Source organism: Callorhinus ursinus, unplaced genomic scaffold, assembly GCF_003265705.2.
Source record: "Callorhinus ursinus isolate GAN/ISIS: 27379988/994484 unplaced genomic scaffold, GSC_fseal_2.0 scaffold15, whole genome shotgun sequence".
Taxonomy (NCBI): domain Eukaryota; kingdom Metazoa; phylum Chordata; class Mammalia; order Carnivora; family Otariidae; genus Callorhinus; species Callorhinus ursinus.
The window spans coordinates 24,774,009-24,789,701 of NW_027397077.1; the positions used below are offsets into that span (position 1 = coordinate 24,774,009).

General features: G+C 45.9%; 1 protein-coding gene across 1 annotated transcript in view; it reads right to left on the bottom strand.

Annotated features, from left to right (window-relative positions):
* Nucleotides 1–14,231, bottom strand: part of FRMD4B (FERM domain containing 4B) — a 315,073-nt gene extending 300,842 nt beyond the window's left edge. Inside the window, exon 1 of the mRNA XM_073901535.1 lies at nucleotides 13,857–14,231. The gene's annotated coding sequence lies outside the window, so the exon portion shown is untranslated. The remainder of the gene's footprint in view (nucleotides 1–13,856) is intronic.
* Between the last annotated feature and the right edge of the window lie 1,462 nt (nucleotides 14,232–15,693).

Genomic DNA, 15,693 nt, shown 5'->3' on the forward strand with positions numbered 1-15,693 from the left:
GGCTTCATCACTTACTAGCTGAGTGATGCTGGGAAAATTATTTGACTTGCTGGTGCCTCGATTTCCTCATCTGTAAAATGGGGCCAATTATACCAGCCTTGGTATAACTGTAAAATTTTAAATGAAACAATTCCTCTAATGTCCCTAGCACTGATGGGAGTACATAGCAGGCGCTCAAAGGTCAGTTTCCATTTATTCTCATGTCTGTTTTATGAATGAGGACACTGAGACTCAGGGAGGTTCCCTGACTTATAAATGGAGTTAAATGATGGACCTTGGGTTCAAACACAAATATCTTTCTGGTTCCAAACCTACTTATAGAGTCTCAGTTATTTACTCCAGGGTCTAAATTACCTGATTTCATACCCCAAATCATGCGAAACTTCCAATTCCCAGGTCTTCCTTCCACATTGTGCTATGCGGACAACACATCTGGTTTCTGATTCTCAGAGATTCCCACATTCTGGTGCCATTCACGCCCTTTGCTATTTATGTCATCCGTCTGGGGGCATGGCTCCCTCTCCCTCATCCAGCTGTGACATTCTTCTAATTTGGGCGCAAAGATTTTCACAAGCTCATTTCTGATTAAAACACGGTATCACTAAGAAGAGATAAATAGCCAGCAGAAGAAAGCTGACAGGTAAGTCAGGGCAGAGCAGATGTACCTGGAGAAGTGTTTTACCCTCAAACACACCAGGTTCCCCATTTACCTTTGAGGAGAGTGCTCAGAGCTTCAAATGTGGGGTGCAACCCTGCAGAGCCCCTGCTTGAGTGACAGAGCAGAGGCCATGAAAGGGAAGAGATACTGAGGGTTTGACTGCTTTGACTCATGGTGTCGTGCTCCCCCACAGCCAGCCAAGACCGAACAGCAGCAAAGCAGAGGCACAGTCACAAAGGAAAACCGAAGTCATGCCACCAAACGTACTCAGATGTTTATAATTAGAAATCTGGAAAAGAGTTATTTCATGTCAACAAACATTTAAGTTTGGGGTCATTTTAAAAAAATATGATTTTATTACAAGATATGTAAGCAAACATATACACACACATATAGAGATAGGAGAGACATAACCCTTCAGGGGTTGGACTCTGACAGGTCCTAGGTGTGCCCCGTATCTAGAGTAGGTGACCAGCTTATTTCCCGTTTGCCTGGGATTTTCCCACGTTTAGTGCTTCCCAGGAGTGTTCTCAGCCCCGACCTAATCAGGAGAGTTGGTGACCCTGTTAGGAAAGAAACCTGACTCTCAGATCTTTTTTCTTTAAAATGCAAATCTCTTCAGGCAGTTTAAAACAATCCACCAATCACTGCAGGGGTTCTGGCTGCTTCTCATAGGATACCCCACGAAAATAGTCCCCACTTTAAGAATCCATAAGGATCTTTTACTGAAGGAATCATAAATTCAGACACCTAAGGGCCAAGACTTCAGTGAGTGACGAAGATCATTTGCACAAAAGCTTTCCATCTATTCTTTACTTAGACAACGAAATACATTCCCATTCTTCTAGAACCCTACAGCCCATTCAGTCCTTAACCTTCCCTCCTTGTATAGACATGGGATGGACAACTATTTCTCCACCCGAGCAAAACTGCCCAAGCATGATGAAAAACAAGAGCAAACCTCATTTGGCCTCAGTGGTAGGGACTATGGTTTTCTTAGACTGATTTCCTCCAGAAGCTTGGACAAGGATTCAACTGTAAGGTGTTTATCTGAGAGGCCATCCCAGGGAACACCAGTAGGAGAGTGGGGAAATGAGAAAAAGAATGACAGACCACTAAAAAACGAGTGTCCTATTAAGTCAACTGTCACTGTAGGTGACTAGAGATTAACCCCATGGCAAGCTCTCGAAATTGGTGTAGAATAACACCTTGGTTATCTCACCAGATGGGCAAGGAAGCTCAGGTGTCTGTGTGCTGAACCTTTCATCACTGGAAGGGTGGGCATCGACTCTGGGGCCCTCACCCCCACCACTTCCACCGTCAGAGAGACTCCTCAGACAGATGAACACAGGTGCTGGCAGTGGGAAGTCAAGCTGGCCTGCACTGAAGTTGGAGGGCAAGGATATGGGCTGGGCACCAGCAGCATCTGCTACAGCAAATCAATGATAGAACCTATGGGCCGCCATTACTCAGCGCTAGCCAACTGTTGCCATGAGGGAATGCAGCCAGCATTGGTAAAGCTTCTGAATTTTTAAAAGAAACCTGGAATCCAGAATTCTTGCGGAACCTCCTGATTCATTATTGCTGATGATTAATTCAAATTTTTTTTTTAAACTCTCTAGGGGTTAATGGAGCTCTCTGTAGGCAGACGTCAACCAGTGGGCACACAGTGCACATCCACTAACCTAGGTGAAGCCCCTTATTTTATAGATGGGGAAAGCAGGGCCCGAGAGGGAAGTGACTCAAAGATTGAACTGCTGAACCCAGTTCACCATAACTCCCAGGCCCGGGTCTCCCCTGACCCACTGTGCCGCCTACACTAGCAAACCTCCCCCCTCCCTCCGCACACCTATCCTCCACAGGCGGCAGCCTCATGGCCACCTTCCACTCCACTTAGAGCACAGGAAGTCTTGTGCTGTCCAACAACTCCTTACAATACTTTGTATTACTAGAAATCGGATTCCTCATGATTCTTAACTTCACAGAATGTTACACAGGGTTCATTTTGTCCTGGGTACCCTCCTAAGTATTTTATGTATAATTCCCTTAATTCTCAAAGCAACCCTCTCATGTAAGGACTATTAGTTTCCTCATTTTAAGGACAGAAAACCAAGGCACAGAGAGATTAAGATACTTGCCTACATTAGAGTAGTTAGCCGCAGAGCTAGGAGACAAATCCAGGCAGTTGGCTCCAGAGGCCATGGGCCACTTACTGCCTCTGAACTACCTACCTAGTTAGGCTTTTTAAATATCCTGATTGGTCCTTTCCCCCGTTACAACAGGAGTTAGCCAAGAACAGTCCTATAAGCCATCTCCTGCCCACTGCTTGTTTTTCTAAATAAAGTTTTATTAGGGACGCCTGGATGCCTTGGTCAGTTAAGCATCTGACTCTTGGTTTTGGCATAGATCGTGTTCTCAGGGTCATGAGATAGAGCCCCCTGTGGGGCTCAGGGCTCAGCAGGGAATCTGCTTGAGATTCTTTCCCTCTCCCTCTGCCCCTCCCCGTGCTCACTCACTCTCTCTCTCTCTCAAATAAAAAATAAAATCTTTAAAAATCAATCACGTTTTATTGGAATCTAGCTTCACCCATTATTTTACATATACTCTATGACTATTCTTGCCCTACAAAGACAGAGTTAAGTAGGTGAACACAGACCATATGGCCCGCAAAGCCTAATACATTTAGTCCCTGGCCCTTCACAAAAAGTTTGCTGACCCCTGCATTCTGGACTTGCCAAGCACTCCTGATTGCAGGTTTCTTGATTATGTTGCTTAATCATAATGCAGAAAATCCTATAATCCCCCCAAAGCCTTAGCATACGCAGTGATGAATTCGCAGGTTAGAGTTCCAGAAACTGCAATTGTGCAGAATATGTCTGGGAATCTAGGAATCAGCAAAAGTACCCTCAGGACCCCATTTAAGGAAAAAGATACCCAAAATATGACCCATAAAAGAAGCAGACACCTAATCTTGGGTCCTGACCTGGGTGAAGATCTTTAAAGCAGGGGGACAGAGAGAAATACCCAAATAAAGGCAGAAAGGAGAAACAGAACAGGAGGCAACTCTTGCAATTAGCTATCAACAAGCGTTGTTGCACTGACAGACATGGGGTCAAATCCCAGCTCTGCCGCTTACTCCTCATTTCTTAAACTTCAATTTCCTCACCCATACATCTGGAGAAATAATCTCATTTCTTGGGGGGTTAGGCAGATTACCAAAACTATAACGTACATGAAGTTCTTAGCACCCCATGCGAGATTTGCTAACTAGTCAGGGGAGCCCTATGATTAGGAATACCAGTAACCATAAAAGAATAGAAATGGGTTATTATTTATACAGAGGCCCTCAGCCCCACAATTCAGCTGTCTAAAGAGTAACAGGATGATGGCAAGGAACAAAAAGCAGTGTTTGGCATGAGGAGCCCAAATTCAGGAATGATCTAACCACCTTTATATATTCCATGTAAAAAAGTAAAGAAGCGTGTGCCATGTTTTCATCAAAAATAGTTCAAGCAAAAAAATAATGTGGGTAGGCAGAGATAAGCTTTAATCACCTGGAAAAAATCACTTCAGTGAAACAGATTATTTATTCCTTGACAACAGCCAGATAAATGAAACTGTTTAAGAAGGGGAAGAAGAACGTTTGCACTGTATACTCTGAAAGAAGACCAAGTTGTATTGTCCCCACTTATCCTTGCAGTGAAAGTATTTACTGAATAGTATGAACACTTGCTGACCATCTGTCAACTTTTAAATACCCTTTATCTTTACCATTTTCACAGCTTTTCTCTGAGATCTAAAAAAGGCCAGTGATAGTTTTCTGGTATGCTTTTTCCACATACAACTAAGCATACTGTTAGAAAGTATAACAAGAACCACTCATGATTTGAACTGCTTAAAGCAGCTGAGTTGTTAAGCGTCTGCCTTCGGCTCAGGTCATGATCCCAGGGTCCTGGGATCGAGCCCCGCATCGGGCTCCCTGCTCTGCGGGAAGCCTGCTTCTCCCTCTCCCACTCCCCCTGCTCGTGTTCCCTCTCTCACTGTGTCTCTCTCTGTCAAATAAATAAAATCTTTGAAAAAGAAAAAGAAAAAAAAAGCAGCTGAATCATTGCAAAAGTGATTTCTTACTCTTAATTTGTTTCAATCAAACTTTTGACCTCTAAAAACACTGGACACTCCCTTTTTTTTTTAAGGCAGTGAAAATGCGGCTACATTGAGAACACGAAGGTATATAACATAGCAAGCTTTTTTTCCCCCTCTTCAAAGTACACTGAATTAATTTCACACAGTTGGAACAAATTACCATGCTACGTCCTCAATTTATGTGTTATGGCCCCACTGGGCTAAGGCCCTATGGTCGCAGTCTAAGGGCACATGGTTTTCATAACTTAATCAGGATCCTGCATTTCAACTTGCCCATTTAAATGGATGCAATTAGTTCATTGGTGATGGCCTCAAATAGCCCTATCTTTCCCAACTTACCAAAGAAGCTAATGTTTTGAGCTTTGCCTCAATACTGAAAGGTTATTAGATGACAACTTATGCCAAATATTATTTTACTGCCTAGCAAATAATTTTACCGAATCGTTTCACCAACATACTGATAAGCAAGCCTTTTTAAGTGCATTTATTTTATACACATTTATTTATCTGGGACTTAAAATAAAATGAGGATAGTATCACAGGTGCAGGTAAGGTACCAAGTGCACGCGTCTGATTGTGCATAGCATAATGGATTAGAGATGGAGGATGGAGGGAAGCTCAAGGGTCACTACACACTTGACAAACAGAGAGAGCTAATTAACACAGCTCAGGTCAGTCAGGCTGCTAAGATAGGATTAGAACTCAGCCTTTCTGCTTCTCCACCCCTTTTTCTCCACAGCTCCTCCTTCGTCTGGCAGAACCTTACCAGAGTATTCTATTTGGATGAACCAGGGCCAGGGTTGCCTCTCTGAGCTTTGCGCCTCCCATTCAGGTCACATATGGTCCCCCTGCTCTTTTGCAAGGACTGAATTGATGGGATGGGCTCAGTCAGGTGCAACAAGGGAAGCCTGGAAACAATCCTCAGGCTGCATCCGTTGTGGGTTCCCTACCGATGCTGTCGGCTGTGATAAGCACCAGCTGGAAGATGGATGCTGGTATTCCAGAAAGACCTTTTGAATCAGGCGGGACTGTGACTGGCCCCATGCTGTGATGGAGGCATAATTATTTCCAATAACTGTCTGCCTAGGCTACATGGTGATTTCCAAACGAAAGGGCCTCCTCCTTGCAACAAAACATGCAGTGCTTCTTTGGGTTGGGGGTTGCAGTCTTGAACTTCTTTCTTTTGTAGGGTCACAACGCCAAAAACTTCTGTCTGTTAATCACTTATCTAGCAGGGCAGAAAGAAAGACAATCTTTTACAAATATCGTAAAGGACAAACCACTTGACAACTTTGGATGTTTGCTCAGAATCTGTTTCAGAGGGCAGTATCCTCATTTGAAACAAGATGGGCCATTAGAGGCTCCTGGAAGGTATGTTCTCCAGAGAGAAAGCTAGACCTCTCAGGCTGAGACTGTCAGGGATAATGAAGAGCAGAATCTCTCGCAGGGTGGTGTCAAAGAGCCCAGACTCTGTTCCGAGTTCGAATTCCAGGTCTCACTTACCAGCTGTGTGCATGTTGAACAAGTCACACAGCCCCTCCAAGCCTTGGTTTCTACCTGTGTGAAGTATGGGTAATGGTGGGTCACTGTGGAGATGGGCATCACATACTATACGGAAGGCACTTGGCAAATGCCTGGCACTTACAGGGACTCAATAGACAGGAACTATTATTTCTAGGCAGGGACCTGTTCTTTGAAGAGGCAAGTTACTCAAACTGCATGTTCCAGACTGATTCTCCGTGTTGATCAGATTACGGGTGAAATCTCCACTTTGCAGGTGCAGGCACTTTCTAGAGTCTTCCCTGTGACTTGCAGCCTTCCTCCTACTCGGCAAGCCTGTCTTGGAACTCTCTCCTTGGCTGCCACACATCTTTCAGGCCAAAGGGAAACCCCACCCCACCCATCCCACTTCGGCAGCTCTGGGCAGCCGCGTAGCTGCACCTCTCCTTGCCTGCCATGCTTCCTCTGCAAACCTCCCAAGTTCATGCACATCTTCTCTCCCCAGCTAGATTAAGCTTTTGGGAGACAAGGGATTACTTTACATTTTTTTGACCCCTCCCCAGCACCCAGCACATGTCCAAGAATTTTCTAGGTTCTCTGATCCCTTGCTAGGCACAGTGTGGTCCACAGACGAGCATCAGCAGCATCACCTGGGAGCTCGACAGAATCTCAGGCTCCACTCCAGATCTACTGAATCAGAATCCCATCCCCGAGTGACTCAAGAGCGCAGTGCTGGAGAAACATTGCTTGAGTCTGCTATTTCCCAGACTCCAGTCATTCACAGCTTCCCTTCAAAGGCTTAGCCATTTTTCAGCACCACCTATACTTTGTGTTATTAATATATATTTTTAAATGATTTTACATTGATATTATATCTTGCTTAGCCTTATCCTAAGCAGTAGTAATCCAGTCTGTCAATAGTTCGTTCAGCAAGGCAGAAAGAAATATATTCTTTAATAAGATTTGAAGGTCTAGGTGAAAAAAAATCTGTTGGTATACATTAAAATAAATAAATAACCATCAGAGTAAAATGATTCTCCATCCATCATCTAAAATTAACTTACACAGGAGCGCCTGGGTGGCTCAGTTGGCTGAGCATCTGGCTCTTGATTTCAGCTCAGGTCATGATCCTCGGGGTCCTGGGAGGGAGCCCTGCTTCAGGCTCCGCGCTCAGTGGGGAGTCTGCTTGTCTCCCTCTCCCTATGCCCATCCTTCCCAGCCTCCCCTTGCGTGTGCAGCCGCACACATACTCTCTCTCAAATAAATAAATAAATCTTAAAAAAAATCAAATTAACTCATACACCACCAAGGGTACAGATACCCCACTTTAACAAACACAGCTCTAGGCTTTTTGTAGCTGAATTAGAAGACATCTCCCCAATTCCTGATCCTGTGTCTGGATCTGCTCCTACCTACCACGGTTGCCTTGTGAGGTAGATGCATCTGCCTGCGAAACACAGATGGCCGTAGGGGATGATGGGAGGCAGAAAATCTGGGTTCTGGCTCTGCACCATCCTTAATAACCTGACAAATCACAGCCCTCTTTGGGGCTCATTTGTGTGGGTTCGCTGATCTCAAGGTTCCCTTCCATATCTAACAATATGACATAATAAATGATAGCAGAAGCTTCAGAGTCAGAATAACTTTAGGTTGAAATTAAGTCTCCCTTACTTGCTAATTTCATTAAGTCTCTGTTTTCCTCATCTATAAAATGGGAGCAACAAATGGGCGTAACACCCATATCAGAGGATTTTTGCAAGAATAAAGAAAAGGAGAGCTGAAAAATGCTGAGATTGAAATCTAGCACACACAGTGTTAAATAAAAAATATAACTACTAATACTTTTTCTTGGCCTCCAAAATAATCATAGCTAGTATTTATGGGGTATTTAATATGTAGCAGGCACTATGTGAAGCACTTTACACTCTGTCCTTTTATCCTCACAATAATCCAATGAAGTAGGAACTTTTATTCTCCCCATTTCATAGATGAGGAAACTGAGGCACAAAGTGTAAGCCACTTGCTCAAAGTCATACATTTCATAAGTGGTGCAACTGGATTTGAGGACAGATCCCCTGACTCGAGAGCAGTGTTCATAACCTCAACCCATCCTGCCTTTCTGTAAAATACTGGTCAACACACAGACTTTGCCAATTCAACAAATACTATGGGACCTTGGCAGAGTAATTCTCAGCACAGGAGAACACTTGCTGAACATGAGCCGGTCTAGTTACCATTAGCTCTATTATTATTTATTGAACCTTCACATCTGAACAAGATCCTACTAGGCATTGGGAGGTCCATTGTATCCTTCAGTTATGGTGGGGACCTCTTTATTTTTTTTGAATGATTTTTTGTTATTAAGTATAAAAGATATTTAAAAAATGAACAGGGGTGCCTGGGTGGCTCAGTTGGTTAAGTGTCCCACTCTTGTGTTGAGCTCAGGTCATGATCTCAGGGTAATAACACTGAGCCCCACGTAGGGCTCCATGCTAAGCAGTGAGTCTGTTTAAGACTCTCTCTCCCTCTCCCTCTGCCCTTCCCCACTCTCTCTCTCTCAAAAAAACAAAATGAACAAAATATAAATATGCAGCTCAATAATTATCTCCAAGTAAACAGCCATATATCCATCACTCGGTTGCCCCAGAAGCTCCTAGATACTTTCTCTCCCTTCTCCTCAAATATAACTACCATACCAGGGTTTCTCATCCCCAACACTATATACATTTGGGGCTGGGTAATTCTGTGCTGTGGGGGTTGTCCTGCACGTGTGCGATGTGTAGCAGCTTCCCTGGCTTCCACAAGCTAGATGCCAAAAGCACCTTCCCCAAATGGTAACAAGAAATGGCAACAAGAAATGGCAACAATTTCTCTAGACATTGACAAGTGTCCCCCTTGGGGGCAAAATCACTCCTGGTTAAGAACCACTTGCCCTATCGTGACCTTTTTGGTAACCACTTTCTTTGCTTTCTTTTTGACTTTAACCACACAAGCATGCATCCTTAAATATTATCATTTAATCTTGCCTGGTGAAAGGAATTCTTTCATCAGGGCCCCCTAAAATAACCTAGGTGGGGTGACCATATAATTTCTCATCCAAACTGGAGGCACAGACATTTACCAGGATTGACCTGGGCAAGCCAGCATGATCACCCTACTTCTAGGGAACCTCTGCTGTGAGTGAACATTATTCTCACAGCCGTACACAATTAGGGCCCCCTTACTCACTGGATAATTGTACATGAAGTGGCAGAGGGTAATTAAAAACAGCACATCCCCAAGGGCAAAGTAACACAGACCCAGATAAATATCTCAAGGCTGAGGAGCTGTGAAGCAGAAAACTCATCGGCCTTGGCCCTTATGAAGGTATATTCTTCAAATAATTTGCTGAAAGATACCACTTAAATATTTTTCACCACATTAGCACAACAAAGTGATTAAAATAAATGCCTTCCAAGATTCAAACATAAATGCAAAAAGGATCAAGACGACCCCTTGTAAGAGGTTTAGGGTCTGTAGTGGATTTTTAATCAATATATCTGTCTTTTTTTCCCTCAGTGTCATTGGAAAATAGAGCAACCCCTACCAATTTGACCTGCTGTGCATTGTGATCTCCTAAGTCCTGAAACTGACCCGTTAAAAGTGACAACTAAGGCTTTCCTTACACACATGAGAAATCAGATTGATAGCCTATTTGCCTGAATGTAATTCAGCTCGTCCTCCATTCTTTTGGGCATCAAAGAGAACAGAAATCAGCTTTCACAGACTTAGACGCTTGTACATTTCAGCAAATGTTTATTTGACTTCTTCAGCATCCATTTCCCCTTTATCCAGCAACTGTCTTCATCTGGAGGTCCAGCCCTCTGGTGTCCACGGTCCATGTGGTCTGGGTGAGACTCGACCTCAAGGCAAAGCCCTCAACCTCCGCAGAAGTCATTTGGCACAGGGCTTTCCTATAAACCATGCCCATCAAGCCAATCGGAACTGGTTTTGAGGCTTTTTGTTCAACAACCAAGCAAAGGAGGCTTATACTTTTTTGTTGGACTTGAACTTGAAATTGTGTAAACCAGCAACTGCTACTGTCAGCTAGCCACCCAACAAGGAGCCCCATACACAGAGGAAAGAAGAGGAAGACAGAGCTGAAGATGAAAAGAAAGAAGTCAGATTCCAAAGTCATTGTTCAGCCCTGAACAAGAAGCTCTTGAGGCCAGTTCTAGGTACGTATCCTTCTGTAACTTGAACTTGTATGTATGAAAAAAAATTATTTATATTATACACACACACACACACACACACACACATATCTTAATTCCACCTAAATTCGGTGTTTGTCACTTACTAGGAAAATACATCCTGCGGCAACTTTTTAGACAGCAACTCATAGTAAGAAATACATTTTATACTGCAACCCAGAATGCGCATGCAGTCCAAGAGAGAGAACTGACTCAAAGTTTCATGAAACAACAGAACACTTACTAGCATATGATGATGCTGATATATTCTGTCCTGTTATACTTTAAAAAAAATACTGGTTGCAGCCCACTATATTGATTTCATGACCATTTTAAAACACACTGCCTTGTGAGATTAGCTTAAAAATTGATTTCACCAGAAAAAGTGAGATAAGAAACATCATGATAATTTCAATCAGATTATTGAGGAAAATAGGAGGTGTGGCCCCTAAATCAAGCATCTAGCAACAGAAAATTGCTGCTTTACCATTCCTCTCTGATCTACCCAAGACACATGTTGACCAGAAAAGGAAAAAAAAAAAATCTTAATGACCTAGAAATAAATTGCTAAAAAAAAAGCATCTCCTAAAACAAAATAAAGCCCATGTCTAAAAAAGCAGAGATGAGAAAATACATTAAGGAAAGAGACAGCCAAGACCTGTTGCTGAGCTAAGTTACATGATTTATTTATCTATAGGCTGAAGATAGCAATTTCAGTGAACCTCAGCAGTTACTGAATATGTAAAAATAGTGTCTTCATAAGATCAGATCTCTGGGGCAGATGTAGAAGGAAGTGGGGAGATAGGAAGAGAGAGAGGTAGGGAGGGAGAGAAAGAGAGAGGAAGAGAGAGGTCACTTGCAGTATAAACCTCAAGCCTTCACTTACGTGTGTATTGTGTATAAAATAACTACGAAGAGTTCCTGAAATTTTAGGCAATTACCACAGGCTGGATAAGACAGGGTATTTTTAACGGTTTTCCATGTACCTTATTTGTATTGTCACTTAGCCAAAACTTCCTTTTTGTCTGCTCAGAAGTACCGCAGAGTCTTGATTAAATCTGTAGCATCAAATGGAGAAGTCGGATTCTCATGCTTGCTAACAACAGAGGCTCGGGCCTATAAACAACTGAGAAAACTTAGCTGCTTTGACACTCTTGAGTGGCTGTAGCTTTAACTCCTCCCAAACTATTCTAGATTCGGTTCCAGCACAGTTGTCAGCCTGTTTGAGAAGCCAGGAACCGCCCTGCCACCAAGATGAAAGTCTATGAATTTCAAAGCAGAGTGAAGTTTAAGACAATCACTTGCACACCCCGGAAAAGTGACTTCTGAGAATTTTCCCAGGGAGAATAAAAACCAAACCTCGCAATAATGGTATTTTAGGTAGGTTTCTTCATCTTCCATCATTATATTTTTCAAATACATTCCACCTGCATTACTGAATTTAAGCAAATAGTGTTTGATTGATATTTGCAGATGTCAATAAAGACACGATTAACCTCTCCTGTGTAAGAAGTCCTTGGAATTGCCCGAATTCTTCAGGCCCTCTTTTAGGAAATGTAAGCACTGTTGAAAGGTGGGTGGGTGGGTGGGTGTGTGTGCGCGTGCGCGTTTGTGCTTTACTTTTTATTACAAAATTCTTGGCTATACAGAAAAGAAAAAAAGAATCATAGACTCATCAATATAACCATCGCCTAGTTTGTGACATTTAATTTAGAGACCAAAATATAGATACTGAGTGTTTACCTCGGGTCAGTCTCCATCACGTTATTTAATCGAATGAAAAAATATATGAGGGACTTGTTGTTATTCCTATTACTCTCTTCGTCATCATTAATGCCATCACTGCATATCCCTGTTAGAGGTACTGTCATGGTTAACTGCCTGGCATCTGGAATCAGACCTCAGGGAAACTCCAAATCACCAATGTGACTTATGGCAAGTTACTTAACCTCCCTCTGGGCTCAGCTTACCACTCCACGGACTGTTCATGATGCCCAAAAAGTGCCTACTGCAACGCCTGACACACAAGAAGCTGTCAACCACCATTCTTAACAGCACGTGTATGGCAGATGAAAGTGCAGCCTGAGGAGGTTAAGTAAGGCGAAGCTGCTTTTCTTCTCCAGATATTTGATTTGGAAGTTCCACAGATGCATTCTCTTTGGAACAGAAAACAGCATGTCCGGAATTGCGCGAAAATCTTGTACACATCCTCCAAATGGGTCGGTAAATTTCTGGGGCAAACACTAGCTAACCTTGAAGGCTCAACCAGCTTTCCGGGGAGGCTGCTTGCTGTCAGCACTCCCCAGTCTTTCTTCTGAAGGGGCCACCTTCCAGATGCAGCCCTCTGGGTACCAGCAAGCACACCAAGTTGGTTCGCAAAGTTCAGAGGAGTTGGCTCTGGTATGTTCACAAGTCCTAGCAGATCGCAGGAATGTTCGGGATAATTATTACCGCACCCAGGAGCGCCCAGCCCAACCCTCTCACATCTGGAAGGAAGCGGCCACACAAAGGAGAGCAAGGGAGACCTCCTCCTGCGGCTGCTTTCTCAGGCTCTGGGAAGATTTCCGAGGAGCTCTCAACCCCTTTTGTCAACAACACCAACCACTACTCAGCAGTATCCTTCAGAGCACAGGTCATTGAATGCAAAGGAAGAGTTTATCTTCCAGTCCAAACCGAATGGCATTTCGCAAAATATCATCTTTGTCCCCTCCCCTTGACCCAGACGCGCGCACACACACACACACACATATACACGCGCCCGCGCGCACACACACAGACACACACACGAAGGTGAAAGGTGAAATACTCCAGAAAACAGAGCGATCCACACGCAAACAGCCTTTAAAAAAAAAAAAAAAGGGCAAACAAACCAAGCCCTGAGGATCCTCTGCTAACGCCAGGGATTTCCACCCCCCGCCAGTCCTTGCCCTGCCTTGTTAAAGTATCTGGGATTCATCAGCATTTCTCCCACCTCCCACGGACGCGCAACAACCAAAGCACATGGTCCCTGGCGGCGCGTTTGCAAACCCCACCAGCGCCAACGCCTCGAAACCGCCAAACTTCCTGTCCCCACACCACCAAAGAGCCCAGAGCGCCGCGCCAAGTGCCCCAGAGGCTCGGGCGGAGGCAGTCTGCAGCCCGGGAGCCGTGGGCGGGGTTTCCTGCCCGCCCAAGCGCCCGAGCCCCACACCTCCGCTGCGGGGGGAGGGGGGTCTCCGGACGTGCGCGCTGCGCCCGGGGCGCACGCCTAGCGCCCGCGGTGGTACCCGCTCACGGCCGCGCCCCCGCAGCGCGCTAGACCCCCGCGGCAGTCACCAACCTACCTGCTCCGCCGCCTCCTCCTTCGGGCGCTCGGGCGCTGCCGATCGCTACTTTATTGTCTCTGTGGCTCACCGCGCGGGACCTGGGGACCCGGCTTTGCGCCAGCGCTGCGAGCAACTCCGCTCGGCGCCGCGCCTTCCCGGGCGCCTGCCTTCCTCTTCTTCCTCCTCTCGGCCCAAGCTCCTGCTCAGCACGTGAGCCGCGCAGCCCGACTCCCGGGGTCGCTGGGCAGCAAGCACCCGCCGCATCCCCGGCCCGGGGTCGCTCGTCGCCCCCGCCGCCGCTGGCCGCGCGTCCTCGCCTCGGTCCACACTCACAGCTGTGCCCGGGCCGCCTGCCTTGCGTCCTCCCGTCCTTCCGCCCTGCCCGCTGGCTCTCGCTGTCAGCCCCGAGTTCCCGGCTCCGCTCTCCCCAGCTGCCCCCGCCCGCCGCCTCTCCGGGGGCTGGGGCGGCCGCTGCCAATGAGACTCGGCTGATGCGCTGTTCCGGCCCAGTCATTGTATCGGGAGGGGAGGAAGGGGAGGGGAGCGCGAGGAAGGGAGGGGGCGCCCTCGGCCCCCGCCGCGCGGCTGCCGGCTGGGCTCGCCTACCCGACAGAGAAAAGGCGCTGGTGCCAAGGGGCGCGGAGCGGCTGGCGCGGCCGGGAGTGGGGGAAAGGGAGGGGCACGAGCCCGCCCCTCTCCATCCCTCGCTCCGGGGCAGAAAAGTGCGGGGAGGGACTCGGTTCGCCTCCCAGGCTTCAAGCATCCCAAGCCCGGACTGCCCTTAGAATAAAGGGGGTGAGGCGCGGGCGGCTCTAGTCCGGAACGGGAGTGGGTCTGGCTAATGACTTGATCGGAGATTCCCGCGAACCTGGTGGCTCCCCTTGAAAGAAAGAGAAAGGAGGAGCAAAGAGGGGAGGAAAGAGGGAAAGAAGGGAGACAGGGTAGTAAGAGAGAAGGACGAGCGAGAAAGAGAGGAAAGGAGAGTCGAAGGAGTAAGAGCCTAGCCCGTGCCTGGCATTTTCCCTCCAGAACAGTTCTGTGATTCAGGGGTGTCTCGTTACGCTCTATTTACTGACGAAGAAACTCCAGAGGGTAACTCAAATAGCTGATCAATGACGAGACAGAGACTGCAGCTAGATCTGATGCTGCGTGTGAGGTAGCACAGGAGAAGAGTGGAGGAAGGAGGGAGGACCGTTCGAAGGATCCGCTCTTGAGACTTTTCACATCATCTCCAAATGAGCTGCCGAGTAGAGAGCGCCAGAGGTGCCCCGTCAAGACCGAGAGAAAATAAATTCCCAAACAGCTTTGAATGTGTGTCCCATTGCCAGACCCACTTCTCTATACACGATGAATTAATTGTTTTAAAACTAAACCTCGTTTTAAAAGTTATTGTCCTGAGACTGAGCAGTTATAGATACCTCTGCGTTTTGTCGGAAGTTTAGTTGATTCCTCAATGGCAACCTTGGTTTTGGCATTTCTCCCCCTCCTCTGTCTTCTTAACTTCTTCCTCTTCTCCGTCTCCTTCTTCTTTTGACGATCACCAGGCTACAGAAAAGGACCCGGTGGCCGAGGGAAGGCTCGCTGGCTTTCCCAGGCCCTGGCATAGCTGCTGTGGATATGAAGTGGAAAGCAAGATGTGAAGCAGTAAAGGCTTGAGATGGAGTGATGTATAATCCGTGTGGTGTGAAGTTTAATTAAATTTTCTTCTGGTGTCGAATGGACTGCTTGTTTCTAATTAAATAGAATATATTGAATGGATAGCTGACATCTGTTGAGCAGCTATGACATGCCCCCCAGATCTGAGCTAAGTAAGCACTTCACTTGGTATTATTTCATTTGATTCTCTTGGGAGAAA